This window comes from Musca domestica, unplaced genomic scaffold (genome assembly GCF_030504385.1).
Source record: "Musca domestica strain aabys unplaced genomic scaffold, Musca_domestica.polishedcontigs.V.1.1 46, whole genome shotgun sequence".
NCBI lineage: Eukaryota > Metazoa > Arthropoda > Insecta > Diptera > Muscidae > Musca > Musca domestica.
The window spans coordinates 6,962,767-6,980,213 of NW_026712336.1; the positions used below are offsets into that span (position 1 = coordinate 6,962,767).

Sequence of the window (17,447 nt, forward strand, 5' to 3'; positions counted from 1 at the left end):
CATCAAATTTTGGAATAAGTTTAGATTTGTTCGAATTGGTCACCTTTGGCACGAATTATGGCCTTAAAATGGCCAATGAAACCGTCACATGCTGCTTGAATGTTGCTCTGCCCATTCCCGGCGAAGCGCTTGCTTGAGGTGATCGACACTTTGGTATATTCCAGACACAATATTTCAACGGATTGGTATCCGGACACTTTGGTGGCCATTGAACGCTGAAAATGAAGCGAGGAACCTCATATTGTAACCATTCTTGGGTGGCGCATGCTGAGTGCGATGGTGCTGAGTCCTATTGGAATGTCCGAGGTCTGCGGCCAAAATGTTTGCGTGCTCAAAGCTTTAATACACCCTCCAGAATATTTTCGAGTTAATATTCGGCATTTATTCGATTAATACTAGCGGAGAGTGACCATCGGCTGTTATGGTGGCCCACACCATCACCATTGCCAGCGCTTGAGTTCTGGTGACCAACCGAAGGTGCACATTCTCAGCTGACCTCCATGGCAAGTAAACACGATCATTTTGTTGGTTTACAAACTGCTGGACAACGAATGTTTTCTCATCGGAGAAAACCAAATTGAGCAGTTCACCACTTTCGGCCAAGCGAAGCAACTCATTATCTCCTTTGAGTCTATTTTCTTTCTGTTGCGGTGTTAATTCTTGCACTTTTTGTTATTTCAATGGCTTTACCCCGAACTCATTTTTCAATATTTGCCGAATGGAATATTGCGATATGTTCAGCTCACAAGCCATTTTTTCGGCCACTGCGATGCGGATTTCGATCAAGTCGCTTTTTTACTTTTCGAACCATTTCTGCTGATGTTGCTATTTTCTTCTGTCCACTTCCTTGACGTCGGGCTTCGCTACCACGGTAACGAGCGATGGTACGAGACATAAAAGATTTATTTACATTTAAATGCTGATGTGCTCTAACGATAGCCACTTGTGGTTATCCAGTCGAATATAAAGAAATCACACTATCGCGCTTGAATTCCATCACGAATAACTTTTTTTCCCTATAATTCTCACCAAAATGCTTTCTTACGCTTTTGAAAAAAATATAATGAGCTGGAATAATTTTAACAGCTGTCGAACGAGTGGCTTAGAAATGACAGCAGTCTGAAGTTGATTGCAGTTTTTTCATCTCACCCTGTATGTTCAAAGAAAATGTAGCCAGACAATTGTTACAAATGTTCTTTTGAAAGTGTGAGAAAGTTTCAAAAACTGATCCGTAATTTTGGGTCGAGTTACTAGATTCCTTACCGAGTGACAATCCTCATTTTAAATAAACGGTGAAAAATTCGTTTCATATTTTGAACTGGGTTTCGGTGAAAATCTTAATTTTTTATAGATGCCTAAACAGATTTTTATTAAATGATCAAGGGAAGAGAAGTTCAAGTCTTATTTCTTCAACAAAATAAAATATCTATAGCCATTCAGAGTTGACAGAATTTTGACCAGAAAAAAACGGTACTTGTATAATAACTGTGTAAATTCCGTTTCTCATTCATATTCTCAAGTTGAATGAGCTCTTCATTGTCGCATACTTCGAAGTCACGAAGTTCTTCCAGTTGGCTATAAACCCACAATTATGCCTCTTTAAATAACAAAATTTAAAAATCTTCCCCATGAAGAAATTATTTCCCTCAGCCTGAAATTCACATTTCAATTTTTTCTTTGTCAACAGCTAGTTTTAAAGTATTAAAATAATCAGATTTGAAAATTGTGTCCTTTAAGTTTTTAATTTGTGCTTTCCTTTTGCAATTATAAATCCTGTTTCCTTCATTTGTTATGAAACACATGCAGCCAGACATAAACACACTCACACTCACCCAAAAAATGTCTAATCTTCTTTTGTATTTTGTATCAAATTAAATCCTTATGAAAATAAACTATAAACACAGACGTACACACACACACACACACCAACATGTGTTCGCACGCACACAGGCTTACGCACAATTTAACACCAAGACATAAACTTCAGATTGACTACAACATAAAATTCTCGATATATATTTAATTAAATTTGAAATTTAAATTACGAATATTGTAAAAATTGTCAACACCACATGTCTGCTGCAGCAGAAGGACCAGAGCGACAGACGGACGGACGGACGGACAAACGAATGAAAATAATGTTAAAGCCTTCGGCCTATTTTAGACATTTGATATGTTCTATTAAGGAAATGTGAGCAAGTTAATCGATTTCAATGTAAAACTACTGTTGTTCGAGCAGGCCGGACAGGACGACTAGCTGGCTAGCTAGTCGGATGACTGCTTGCTGTCGGCCTTGCAAAATATCAAAAATGACATTAAGGACCACAACATCAGTTGCAATGTCATTGCAACACATTGGTATAGAGAGAGCGGGGAAGAGAGGGACAGAGAGAGAGAGAGTGAGCTGGCCAGTAACAACTTTGACCCAACAACAAGAAAATTTAATAGGCGACAGAAACCAAATGACACACACGTTTCTCCGAAATAAAAAAAATATATTTTTGATGCAGAATAAGCCACAATATCAGTTAACAGAGAAACTCTATTAAATTGGCATTAAAATTATATAGATAAAATTGACCGGCCACTCATTACAGGTCTGACAAGGATACAAACAAAAAAATATGAGTTAAAAGATATTTGGAGAGCTATGGACAAATCCATCCTTGTCTTACAAAAGGTCTTCCCAAGAAGATAAAAAGGTATTATCGAAAGGTCTTCTCACTGAAGACCAATAGATCTTCTTATGCTGTTCTTATCGTAGAAGACCAATGGTTCTTCTCACAGAAGAGCTTGAGGTCCTCTCATAGAAGACAATGAGGTTTTCTTATAGAAGAGTTTGAGGTATTCTCATAGAAGGCCTTGATGACTGCTCATAGAAGAGATTGAGGACTTCTCATAGAAGAGAATGAGGACTTCTCATAGAAGGCCTTGAGGACTTCCATAGAAGGCCTTGAGGACTTCTCATTGAAGGCCTTGAGAATGCCATGAGGTCTTCATAGCATGAGCTCTTCTCATAGAAGAGCATGAGCACTTCTCATAGAAGACCTTGTTGAGGTCTTCTCATAGAAGTGCTTGAGGTCTTCTCATAGAAGACGTTGAGGTCTTCTCATAGAAGAGCTGAGAAGGTCTTCTCATAGAAGAGCTGAGAAGGTTTTCTCATAGAAGAGCTGAGAAGGTCTTCTCATAGAAGAGCTGAGAAGGTTTTCTCATAGAAGAGCTGAGAAGGTCTTCTCATAGAAGAGCTGAGAAGGTCTTCTCATAGAAGAGCTGAGAAGGTCTTCTCATAGAAGAGCTGAGAAGGTCTTCTCATAGAAGAGCTGAGAAGGTCTTCTCATAGAAGAGCTGAAGATCTTCTCATAGAAGAGCTGAAGATCTTCTCATAGAAGAGCTGAAGATCTTCCCATAGAAGACCTTTTTGCGGTTTTCCCATAGAAGACCTTGTTGCGGTCTTCCCATAGAAGACCTTGTTGCGGTCTTCCCATAGGAGACCTTGTTGCGGTCTTCCCATAGAAGACCTTGTTGCGGTCTTCCCATAGAAGACCTTGTTGCGGTCTTCCCATAGAAGACCTTGTTGAGGTCTTCCCATAGAAGACCTTGTTGCGGTCTTCCCATAGAAGACCTTGTTGCGGTCTTCCCATAGAAGACCTTGTTGAGGTCTTCCCATAGAAGACCTTGTTGAGGTCTTCCCATAGAAGACCTTGTTGAGGTCTTCCCATAGAAGACCTTGTTGAGGACTTCTCATAGAAGACCTTGTTGAGGACTTCTCATAGAAGACCTTGTTGAGGACTTCTCATAGAAGACCTTGTTGAGGACTTCTCATAGAAGATCTTGGGGTGTTCTCATAGAAGACGTTGAGGTCTTCTTCTAGAAGACCATGGTGCGGTCTCCTCCTAGAAGACCATAAGGTCTTCTCCTGGAAGACCATGAGGTTTTCTCCTGGAAGACCATGAGGTTTTCTCCTGGAAGGCCATGAGGTCTTTTCCTGAAAAACCACGAAGTCTTCTCTTACAAGACCAAGGGGTCTTCTCCTAGAAGACTCTAAGGTCTTCTCCTGGAAGACCATGAGGTCTTCTCCCAGAAGGCCATGAGGTCTTCTACTGTAAGACCATGAAGTCTTCTCCTAGAAGACTATTAGGTCTTCTCCTAGTAGATCATGTGGTCGTCTTATGGAAGACCATGAAGTCTTCTCTGGGAAGATCCGCTACTTTCTAAGAGAAGACATATCTGCCCTGATTTAGAATACTTCTAAGCCTTCTTAGCGAAGATTTATTTATCTCCAATATGTAGACCCGATGTCTTTTATATAAAGACTTTTTTTCCTTGAATGCCTCATACCCCACAGAATGTAATTCCCTAGGCTATTGCTTTTGCAAAGATGCCTGGGGAATTATTTTGCCAAACGTTAAGCTGCATTTAGACATGACAGAAGTCTAATCAAAAATTACTAAATTTGAAACATTTTTGGGAAATATTCTGTGTTTAGCATTATTTCTGTTCTGTGGACATGTTCGTTCAGTGTCGGATATCTGAATCTGTTGTTGTTGTTGTACTAAAAGTTGAATGTGTCATTATTTCTGGGTTTGTTGTGGATGACGACGACGACGTTAGTGATGATGTTGACTACTTGAAAAGGCCGACTAGTCCGACGGCTCATCCAGTCTGGAGATCAACATTTTAAATGGCAACTAAATGATTTCTCTTGTTATCCTTATTTGTGGTTAGGCTATATTTAATGGACAAAACTATGGCTGGAAATTATGCAAATGTGTGTGTGTGTGTGAGAGTGTGCATGTCTTTGTCTTTTGAGTTTGGGTTGCCATAGGTTTGGCCTTTGAAGAAGAACTCAATCATTTAGAAATGTGTCTACATACCAACCTATGTGGCAGACAGACAGACTTTTTGTGTGATTGTCCTAGACTTGAGATGGTTAAACGCATACATTGCTGGGAATAATGTTGACATATGCCATGATATCAATGTTCTCTCTCTCTACCCTTGACTGTTTGGAACGAATTAAATTAACACTATTGATATCTATTTGAGATATGAAGATAATTTTAATGTGGAATGTAAATTTGCTATGTTGGAAGTTTGAAGTTAGTTTCGAAGAAATGTTTGAATGACGAATAAATATAATAATTGACGTACTATCGGTTCTATAAGGTATAATGAGAGAGGTCAATACGTGAGTTCTTGAAAAAAAAAAAAATGTTGAAGACATAAATTGAAGTGAAAATCTCCCAAAAACAATGCATATAAATTGTTACCAAATTGTGACTACTTAGCTATTGCTTAGAGGCAGGCCTGTGTCAGAAAATGATATTGAGATGGGTGAAAATTTGGTGTAAAAAGTGTGGTTGCTTTCCTAGAAGATTCTTCACTAAATTTGATATTGTTTGAACGGATGCTGCTTGAAATCTGATATGTCATTAGGATCACTGTTAGTGAGTAGGGTTGAGATTTGATGGTGGATTTGGAAATATGGAAGTCTTAAATTTGACACTAGGATTACCCTTTGTGCGGCTGGAAACGTACATGGCGGTGCATTTGGAAATACGTACTAAAAGGTACGAAAAGTACTAAATAGTATAAACTTTTTTAATTCAGGAAAGATAGAACTAGAAATCCTAAATATGCAGGGAGTCTCTCATGTTGTTTAGTTAATAAAAAGATTTTTTGAAATTCTAACAATACGTGTGCCTAAAGCAATAAAATGAGAATCAATTCATGGAAATGGGGTTTAAGTAAGGAGGTGGTTTTGGAAATGTGCACTAAGTGCAGCAAATGGTACTAAATTTGGTACAATTCGGTTTTGGGGGAAAAAGGTGATTCTACTATACGGGTGAAATGAAAAAAACTGCAACCAACTTCAGACTGCTGTCATTTCTAGTTCACTCGTCCGCCAGCTGTTAAAATTATTCCAGTGACAGCTCATTATATTGTTTACAAGCATCCAAAAGCATTTTGGATAGAATTTTCCAGAAAAAAAGTTATTCGTGATGGAATTCAAGCGTGATAATGTGATTTCTTTATATCTGGCTGGAACACCACAAATGGCTATCGTTAGAGCACTCCAGCATTTAAATGTGAACAAATCTTTTGTGTCTCGTACCATCGCTCGTTGCCGTGATACTGGTAGCGTAGCCCGACGTCAAGGAAGGGGACGGAAGAAAACAGTAACATCAGCAGAAATGGTTCGAAAAGTAAAGAAGCGACTAGCTCGAAACCCGCGTAGCAGTGGCCGAAAAATGGCTCGTGAGCTGAACATATCGCAATATTCCATTTGGCACCAAAGGAGTGGACCGATATTGCTCATCTCCGAACTCCATATAAGTTTGATAATAATATTACGATGTGCTAAGTTTGGACCAAATCGGATACTTCCTTCGAGAGTTATCGTGGCATCAGCCAGGCAGCCAGACTGACGGACATAGCTAGATCGACTCCAAATATCCTGAAACGGATTTGGTCAAAGAGACTTAGGGTCTAAAACCTTTATGTCGAAGAGGCACGTTTTGGTCGTATCAAATGGTATATACCCTCTGTTGAGAATAGAAACACGACCGCTTCGTCTGTGTGTTATTTCAATTCTGATTTTATTTAAAAAATATGTTTCTTAAGTGCTACTGAAACTAATCTAACTAACCTAGTCGTAGCCACACAATTGTTCTTATCTATTCTAATATTGAATGGAGAACATTGCAGGGCTGCTTGACATCTCATTCAAGTGGTCTTGTGCATCTACTGAGCGCATCGATATATGTGCGTGTGGGTCATAACCTTTATTATCTCTCACATTATCGTATGCGTCAGCGCACAAGATCACCGAATTCTTCATATGTGATATTTTATGGCGGCTGGGAAATATTTAATTTTAGAACATTTATCTTTTATTGCTACATTTTCCCAGCGCCTCAATCGCACTCAAAAGTATTGACAAAGTATTTTGTACACCCTCTCTAATTCGAAAAATCGAACAGAGGAGCAAAATGGGTTAAGTAATGTAGAAATAGATCAGAGGAGAATACTTACCTGATGTTGAGGAAATTTTTCCACCAAATCTTCTTAAAATATGATTTTTAAACAATGGTGCTCACAAAATAGAGGCTTTAGTAGTGGTGAGAGACTCTCTCGCCATTCTTAATCAACAGCAAATACAAATCAAGAGATAATACGGCTGGTCATAGTCAGTGTTGCCAACATTTTGAGAGCTAAAAGTGTAATTAAAAACCAGAAAAGCGTAAATGGCGTAAAAATTTTCCTTAAAAAAGCGTAAAAAGCGCTATGCATTTTTTTCTAACCAAAATTGTCAATAAAACACTTTTTTTAAACTAAATACTGTTTTATTAAAAAATTTAGATCGTATCTTATATAAACATTTCATGTATATAAGCGTATACATATTTTTAAATAAGTAAAAAAGCAGTAAGTTCGGCCGGGCCGAACTTTGAATAACCTCCACCATTTAAAACGAATTAGGAAATTTACAAAAAAAAAAGGCCATTAAAAATTCTGTTAAAATCAACAAAAATACCCAATATCGGAAGATGCCGATATATTGAGGATATACGATATTGTGGACCTTACCGACAATTCTATTTCAGGGGGTAAAGTACTCACAAAGAACTCCTTGTGTAGAATTGCAGACAATTCCATTGAAAAATGTGTCTTAAATCAACAACAACATATAAATATTTCATGTATATAAGTACATACATATTTTTAAAAAAATATGATATATTAGGAACATTTTACATGTGGTTAAAACTTGCAGACATATACATTTTTACAAACAATTATGTTCACCCATAAAACCCATAGCTTCAAATTCAGTTGAAGTTTTGTAAACTCGTACAACAAAGCAGCCATGTATAAACTTACGTTTTTTTTCTCGTTCATTTCACTTTTCCTTCAATTGGTTTATAATACACAAAATTCTTCGTTTTATTATGGTTTATTAAAAAAGAGTAAACAAAAGAAGTTCAATGACAGGAATGAGACGTAAAGAATTTGTAGTAAAGAACTTGCGACAAGTAGATGTCATACATTCAAAATATTCGAATGTATAAACATTGTCATATTTAAAAATCTAAAACGCGCTAAAAGCACCAACAGAAAAGATGAAAAGCGTACGTACAGTGCTTTTTTTTCGTTTCGCGCTATGCCCACTATTTTGGCGTTTTAGGGGGTCTAAAAAGCACCATAAATAGCGCGAAAAGCACTAAGTTGGCATCGCTGGTCATAGTTGCCATAAAAAGAGTGTGTGTGAGAGAGAGAGAAAGCCAGGAATTGAGAATGAGTTGGATTATAATGGGTTGAGTTGGCGATAGTAAAATGGACTTTATTACTTTTACTACAAGCATAACTCGACATCGACTTTCAGACTATTCCTTAGCAAATGTCGATGCACCGAAAAAAAGGTTTAACAGGGATAATTCTCTGAAGGTAGATATAATATTTTTTTTTTTAATTTTCTATTGAATCTTCCTGATTTTTCTTCCAATTTCTTCATTTTACTTTATTGTTAAAAATAAATCTTACTCTCAAAGATTCCATGAGCTTAAAGATTTTCATACTTGACCTACCACCACCAACGACACCAACAACACTTGACATGTTTACCTTTCCACTGTCCCAATGTGTTGGTTGATCATGAATACGTAGACAAATACAAACATAAAAAAATGGAAATCCAGAAAGGACATCCCAACATACCAAAAATACAATACAGCTTGAGAATAATATTATGAAAATTGTTTATCGTAAGAATTCCTCAACAATGCAAGAGAAAAACTTGTTTGCACAAACTTTTCTCAAATCTGTCCTTTGTTGACAAATTTGTTTTGATTTTTTTTTGTGAAAATTGTCGACAAAAAAATATTTTCTTTGGTTAAAATCAAAATCACGCGAATTTAAGACCCATTTCTGGACGAAACTCTAAGGTAATGATGAATAATAAATCTGAGAATCTGTAGTGTATATTATTTCAATCTCATTTCAGAATAGAGGCGTCAAAAAGTTGCAAGAATTCAAGAGAAGTGAAGAATTAGTGGAGGAGATGCGGAAGCTCAAATAAGGGGAAAGAAATCATCTAGGTATCAATGCAACAGGAGGCAGCGACAGCTGGGATGGCGATCAATGAATGAAATGTGTAAAATAATTAAAAAATAAATATTTTATACCATTGAAAAAATAAGCTTGATATAATATTACTTTCGTAAGCTTATTCTGCAATTACAAGAATAAGCTTATGAATAAGGGTTCCCTTTCGATTATTCTATAATTGTTAAACAAGCATTTCTCAATACATTCTCAAGATTTTCTCAAGCTTAAGGCTTATTTTTGAAAGCTTATTAAAATATTATTCTCAAGTCTATTTGGTATGTTGGGATTTATATTCACCTACACCAACACCAATACATGCATATAATAAACATACATATCTACGCACAATTATGGAAAGTCTGAAATGACATTATGGTCGTTAGTCTATTGTCATTTAACAATTGACCACAATTCTGACACTGTGACCAATTCTGTAGGTAAGGTTTACAAAACAAATTGTTTGATATGTTCACATGTATGTATGTGCGAGTGTGTGTATATGTGTTTGATTTGAGTGGCTATGGGAGTCTATATATTTGGTACATGGTGTGTTTGTATTTTGATGTGACCATATAATCTCCACAAGTAGTCATATATGGAGAAGAAAACGAATGTCAGTCGTAGGAGGGTTACAAAAGAAGAGTTGCAGATCTGGGTGCCAAGCAATAAGAAGTTTGAGGTTGATCTCTTCATAGCACATTCCAAAAATAGAAAACTGATGAAAATCCGATAAAAAGTCCATTTGAAAATTAAATTGTAGTAACTACCTTAAATATCTTGCAGATATAAATTTCTAGATCTTATGTCATAACCCTCTTCAAACGCAAAGCTATTTTCATATTTCCTACATTAAGAATATTATATGGCATATCAAAAGGTCAATTGTTGTGCATAAAATGCTGGACTATAAAGCACAATGTCATACAAATTTCGAAGAGACAAACGTCTCATAAACCCAGCAGTGACAGGTGATTTGAGTGAAATAGGATTTTTAGGAGTCTGTGAGGAAATGTGCGACAAGGTGTATGGTTTAAATGCCAAGTAGTAGAACATGGTTGTTCCAATATAAGATAACTAAATAATATTGAAATGAAAAATAACACACGAACATTTCAGAGTTCATATTCTATACACACTTTCCGCCCTATACCAATGACATAGGATAAAAGTACACTTATCAAAAAAAAAAAAAAAAAATCCGTTGAAATATAGCGCTGAAATGGTAACAAGTAAAAAAGTTGTAAGTTCGGCCGGGCCGAACTTTGAATACCCTCCACCATTTGGAACAAATTTGGCCAATTTTCAAAAAAATAAAATCCGTTAAAAATTATTTTAAAATCTTAAAAATACCGAATATAGCAGTTAGGGTTTATACGACGACGTGTACCCGCATATGCAAGTTTTGTTATAAACCATTACAATATTCAAATGCGAAACTTAAAAAAAATCGGTAATGATGTAGCTAAAATCATCAAAATACCGAAATTAGGGAGGTACTATTAAATGGGGGTTATACGAAGACGTGAACCTGCACAGACAATTTTCTGTCTGAGGCTGCAGTATCCATTACGAACTTCAAATACCAAATTTGAAACAATTCCGGTGAATAATGACGCTAAAATCATCAAAATACCGAAAAGAGGAAGGTACCATTACATGGGGGCCTATACCAAAACGTTGACCTTCATGGCCCATTTTCAATACCAAAAGTTCTGCAGACATAATATACATTTGAGTAAAATTTTTTAAGCCTACTTCATTTCGGTCGGAAGCAGACGGACGGACATCGCTTAATCGACATAGAATATTATGCTGATCAAGAACATATACATAAGCCAGTCGTCCGACAGTGACAGCTCATTATATTGTTTACAAGCGTACAAAAGCATTTTGGTGAGAATTTTCCAGAAAAAAAGTCAAAAGTCAAGCGTGATAGTGTGATTTCTTTATATTTGGCTGGAAAACCACAAGTGGCTATCGTTAGAGCACTCCAGCACTCAAATTTGAATAAATTTTTTGTGTTTCGTACCATCGCTCGTTATCGTAATACTGGCAGCGTAGCCCGACGTCAAGGAAGTGGACGGAGAAAACAGCAACATCAGCAGAATTGGTTCGAAAAGTAAAGAAGCGACTTGATCGAAACCCGCGTCGCAGTGGCCGCAAGTGGCAGCAATGGCTCGTGAGCTGAACATACCGCAATATTCCTTTTGGCAAATATTGAAAATTGAGCTCGGGGTAAAGCCATTGAAATTCCAAAAAGTGCAAGAACTTATACCGCAACAGAAAGAAAATAGATTCAAAAGATCTAAAGAGTTCCTTGGCTTGGCCGAAAGTTGCGAACTGCCGAATTTGGTCTTCTCCGATGAGAAAATATTCGTTGTCTAGCAGTTTGAAAACAAACAAAGTTATCGTGTTTACTTGTCAAAGAGGTCAGCTGAAAATGTGCACCTTCGCTTGGCCACCAAAACTCAAGCGCCGGCCATGGTGATGGTGTGGGCCGCCACAACAGCCGATGGTCGCTCTCTGCTCGTATTAATCGACCGTGGCATCAGAAAAAATGTCGAATATTATCGCGAAAATATTCTTGAGGGTGTATTAAAGCCTTGGGCGAGCAAACATTTTGGCCGCAGACCTTGGACATTCCAACAGGACTCAGCACGCGCCACCCAAGAATAATTCCCCGCTTCAAAAAGAGGTTCCTTGCTTCATTTTCAGCGCACAATGGCTACCAAAATCTCCGGATATGAATCCGTTGGACTATTGTGTTTGGAGTGTTTTAGAAAGCAAGGTTGGCACTATAAAATACCAAAGTGTCGATTACCTCAAGCAAGCGCTTGAAAGCGCCGGAAATGGGCTAAAATACCGTAGATCAACATTCGGGAAGCGTGTGACGGTTTCTTTGGCCGTTTGAAGGCCAAAATTCGTGCGAAAGGTGACCAATTCGAACGAAGCTAAACTTATTCTAAAATTTGATGCTATTTCCGAAATTTTTTGCTTTCATTCAATAAAATTTAAAAAAATGTTAAAATTATGGCATTTGAATTTGTTGTAGTTTTTTATCTCACCCTGTACATCTCTCGACAAAAACGACAAATAATTTTTAACTTGTTTAGCTCAATTTTCATAATCTGCTGGATTTTATCTGTAATTATTGAAAAATTGAATTTTACGCATAAGACATATTTTCATATATTGATAGTTATTAATAATGAACTGCCTTTTTAATAGGACCAGAACAATGGCTGCCAAGTTCGGTCCCTGCATACAACCTCGATGCACTCTACAGCAATGATATTTCGTATGAGTGGTCACATATGGCAAAAAATACCTTCGTCTAATTTAGTAGAAATCAATTCAAATTTGGAAGAGGCAATTTCCTCTTGGGTCTCTCCAGGGTGACCTATTGTCGATAAGGACTCTTTTAAATAAATACTCTTTTTTTTTTGTAAAATTTCTATGAAAAACTTAACTTTATAGGACATCTAATGAAACTTCCTTCATTAACAAATTTTGTTAAAATTGCCGATACAGGAAAATTCAGCTTCGCATGTTGAAGAAGTCTTCTAATATTTAAATTTAAAAAAAATAAAAAAAAATGTCAAGTGATTTCACTGACTACCTAAGACAAGAAATCTCAGCTCTAAAGGAGATGCCCTCCTCCAAACGTTTTCCATTAACGTAAGTCCCCTGCGCCATCTGGCCATTTGAAAAATTAAATTAGTTGAAGGCACCCCACAATTGATGGCATAATTAAATCTATACAAACTAGACATCCATTAAAGTTGATTATATGTTCTTCCATGGAACTGGGCTCTGTGCATGTGCATTCATGCATTCTCTTAAAAACCACAGATATTAATTTAGTTCAACTCTGCGGGTATGAATGGTATGTGGGATGGAGAGAGAGAGAGCGGAGGAGGGGTGGTATGTGAGTGCATGAATTCTAAATTTAGACTCGTTTGGTTTCGTTGAACAAACCAACGATTATGGTGGAATTGTTCGTTCGCCCACCCCCTATACACAAAATTCACCTGAAATTCTGGGTGCGTTGAAAAGTATCCTTTTTACGAAATTCTATGGCACCAAACAAAAAAAAAAGAGAATCTTTTGCAAAAGGTACTGGAGCTACAACGACAAACGACAACAGGAATTAAAACCCCAAAATACTAACAATACAATTGTATTCCCATAGATTTCAATGCAACTGAATACCTGTGGTCCACCGCCATGGAGCCAACAAGATTTGTCATCACATCCCACACACACACAGAGAGAGAGAGCTAAACCTAAATATAGAGTCACATGGATACACTCATAGCCTCACCCGCCAACGCAGCGTTGATGGCAATATGTGAATGAATGGAAAAAAACTGGACAAAAAGGATGTTACTTACCACTCTGACCCAAAGCTAGAGCAATCCTGGTGACCACTCAAAAAAATAGAGAGAGAAGAAAAACAACCCCTCCCCCGAGAAGGGGACAAATTTTGTGCATACGTGTGCATTACACATCTCCGAACTGACCACAATTCGTAACGTAAAACGAGAACTTAATTGTACAAATGTTTTAGAATCACAAGGATAACAGGACAGGTGGTGGACGGGGTGTCATCTCCCCCATTCCCCAATATCCTTGAAGAAATGCTTCGAGTCTTGTTTCGATTTCCACAATTCGACCTCCCCATATGAAGGCCATCCCAGGTTTGCATGTTGTCAGTCTCTTGTTCGTTGGCTCTGTTTTCATTTGGTGGTCATTCTGGTAAAAGGGACATCGTCGTCGTCGTCGTCCTCATCATCAGCATCATCATGTGCGAAGGTGAAATATTTTCACATACTTTTGGTTTTGCTATTGAAACAATTTGTCATGTTTTGAAGAGATTTCTCTGCCATGTTTGTGGTTTATTGGTGTTGCAAATCGAAAATGAGATGGGAAAAGAAAGAATGAGCAGTTTTATTTTTGCATCCTTGCCAATGGAATCTGAATAAATGCAGGATGTGATTGGGTGAATTTATTTTAAATCGTTTGAAAATAATTTAAATGGGTCTTTTTTGGGAGGGATATTTTTATCATTTGAAATTAAGGTCGTCAATCTATGGATGGAGGTATATTAAAATTTTGGAACTAACAAATGTGCCCACATGTTGCAGGGAGACTACAATAAACTGGTTATGTGCAAGATTCTTGGTCCTAAATAGACGAGTGCTTATTATCCTCGAATTGACGAGGTGAATCATTGGGTCCTCTAAAATAGCCAGTAAAATACATGGTAGAAAGACACCCGTTTTTTTTTTCAAGAAAAACTCTTTGTCGTTATAAAATGCTCCTCTAATTATGTTTCCTCCAAAAAGATCAAATCACATAGGTTCTGTCAATCGCAGTGGCTTTTGCACGATGTCCATACTCCCTTGTAGAAGCCGAGCGAGAGAGAGAGGGAGAGAGAGTCCTTATTAAGATAACCCTTCAGACATTCTCCCAGCAGACAAGAACATCATATCATTCGTAATACTGCTGATCTTTATGGAAAGATCTCAACAAAATTTTGGCAGATGGATCTGCAGTCACAACGCCATTTTTAGCCAGCTAAATCTCTAAAAAATCGGGAAGAACCAGATTTGGCTTGGGAAAAGAGGGAGTCAGAGTTGCCCCCCTCTGAGACATAGATACAACCCATCAACTTTCAATGTAAACATCACGGGATCCCTGAGATAATAGAAAGAGAACTGAGAAATATCACCCGCAGACCAACAAATACACTTCTAAACAGAAAGAGCTTTTGTAGGTCTGTAAAGGACATTTTCTGGCGCTTCTATAGACAGAAGGAAGATCTTCAGTAGTTCTTCTATAAATACCAGTGCGCCTATGTCTTTTTTACAAGCCGAGGAGCTTTGTAGCTGTTCTACGGGTAGAGAATCATCTTTGGTTTTTATACCCTCAGTCATACGGCTAGGTACGGTATATATTATTGGATACGTCCAAAACGTCTCTCATCGAAATAACGGTTTTAGACCCTTGGTTTCTTTGGAGCAAATCCGTTTCAGGACTTTTGAAGTTGACCTAACTATGCCCCTTCATCTGTCTGTCTGGCTGGTGCGCACGATAACTCTCGAAGGGAGTATCTGATTTGGTCCAAACATACCGAAGTATTATTATCAAACTTAGAACGAGTTCGGAGATGGGCAATATAGGTCCACTCCTTCTGGTACCTCCCCAAAACGTCAAAATCTTCAAAAAATCCAATTATCAACACAAATAAGAGAAAGGGTGCTCCAACTTTGCAAATCCTAATATTTGCATCAGCGTCAGGTCAGGCGCAAAAATGGACAATATCGGTCCACCCAATCAATTACCTCCCCCACAAAGGGTCAAAATTTTGAATAATTATAAGTCTCATTAAAGGTGATGTAAGAGTTCGATTGCCTCCAAATTACACAACTCACAACATTTTATATAGAAGGACCTTCTCCTTCTGGTACACCACCCCCCCAACCACCACAGAAAAATAAAAAACTGAAAGAAAGCTAACACAAGTTCTGTTGTAAAGACTGGGTTTTAATCAGGTTTGAACCCAGAAGGAATTATCTCAAAGCTCCATAGGGAGGACAGACTGGGACGATAAAAGGGCAGGGATAAATAGAAAAGCTTTTCTTAGTTGTCTACAACCTTTTTTATGCCCTCCACCATAGTATGGAGGGTATATTAAGTTTGTCATTCCGTTTGTAACACCTCGAAATATACATTTTAGACCCCACAAAGTATATATATTCTTGATCAGCATAAGATTCTATGTCGATTTATCAATGTCCGTCCGTCTGTGGAAATCACTCTAGCTTCCGAACGAAATGAAGTAGGTTGATAAAATTTTACTCAAATGTGTATTATGTCTGCAGGACTTTTGGTATTGAAAATGGGTCATGTAGGTCCACGTCTTCGTATAGCCCCCATATAACGACATTATTTACCGGAATTGTTTTAAATTTGGTATTTGAAGTTCGTAATAGATACTACAGCATAAAACAGAAAATGGGCCATGTAGGACCACTTCTTCGTATAGCCTCCATATAACGGTGGCCCCGATATTCGGTATTCTGATGATTTTAGCGACATTATTTACCGGAATTGCTTCAAATTTGGTATTTGAAGTTCGTAATAGATACTACAGCATAAAACGGAAAATGGGCCATGTAGGTCCACTTCTTCGTATAGCCTCCATATAACGGTGCCCCCGATATTCGGTATTCTGATGATTTTAGCGACATTATTTACCGGAATTGCTTCAAATTTGGTATTTGAAGTTCGTAATGGATACTACAGCCTATGACAAAAAATTGTCTGTGTAAGTCAACGTTTTACAACTCCCGTGGTTCCTCCCTATAGTCCGAATTTTGATGATTTTAGCTTTATTATAAATAGATTTGTTTTTTTCAAGTTTCGCATTTGAATATTGTCATAGCTTGTGACAAAAGTTGCCTATGCAGGTCCAGGTCGTCATACAGACCCTAACATTCGGTATTTTTAAGATTTTAACAGAATTTTTAATGGATTTTATTTTTTTGAAAATTGTTTAATTTGTACCAAATGGTGGAGGGTATTAAAAGTTCGGGCCGGCCGAACTTACATCTTTTTTTACTTGTTTAAAGTAAAAGAGCTTTTGCCGGTTTTCTTGATATGGACGATTTTTTTTAGTTTTTCACATTTTTGCTGCAGACCTTGGACATTCCAACAGGACTCAGCACTATCGCACTCAGCACGCGCCACCCAAGAATGGCTACAAAACTAAAAATACCAAAGTGTCGATCACCTCAAGTAAGCGCTTCGCCGGGAATGCGCCAAAATATCGCAGAGCAACATTTGGGCAGCGTGTGGCGGTCTCTTTGGCCGTTTGAAGGCCATAATTCGTACCAAAGGTGATCAATTCGAACAAATTTAAACTTATTCTAAAATTTGGTGCTATTCCCGACATTTTTTGCTTCCATTTAAAAAAAAAAAATAAAAAATAAATAATGTAAAAATTATGGAGTTTGACTTTGTTGCAGTTTTTTATTTCACTCTATATATAGGAGCTATATCTTAATTTTGACCGATTATCTCCAATTTCAACAGGGTTCATCGTTGGATCAAACAAATGATTTTCATCTGGATCGGGCAATAAATTCGACCTGTACTTTGTTTACAAAAATACATAGACAAAAACAAGTAAAAAAACATTAAGTTCGGCCGGGCCAATCTTTTAATACCCTCCACCTTAGGGTAAAGGAAACATTAGAAGAAATGTGGCAAAAACCATTAAAATGCCGAATATCGGGAGGTACCGTTATATGTGGGCTCTACCAAATCGTGGA

The 17,447-nt window shown here is 37.4% G+C and overlaps 2 long non-coding RNA genes across 2 annotated transcripts in view; one reads left to right on the forward strand and one right to left on the reverse strand.

The window, feature by feature from the left end:
• LOC131804580 (uncharacterized) overlaps positions 1-17,447 on the reverse strand; it is a 134,570-nt gene that overhangs the window by 82,161 nt on the left and 34,962 nt on the right. The window contains exon 2 of the long non-coding RNA XR_009343171.1: positions 7,036-7,214. This is a non-coding gene — a long non-coding RNA (uncharacterized LOC131804580). The remainder of the gene's footprint in view (positions 1-7,035; positions 7,215-17,447) is intronic.
• LOC131804579 (uncharacterized) lies at positions 8,796-9,330 on the forward strand. Its single transcript, XR_009343170.1, has 2 exons — positions 8,796-8,945; positions 9,005-9,330. It is a non-coding gene; the product is annotated as an uncharacterized LOC131804579 (long non-coding RNA).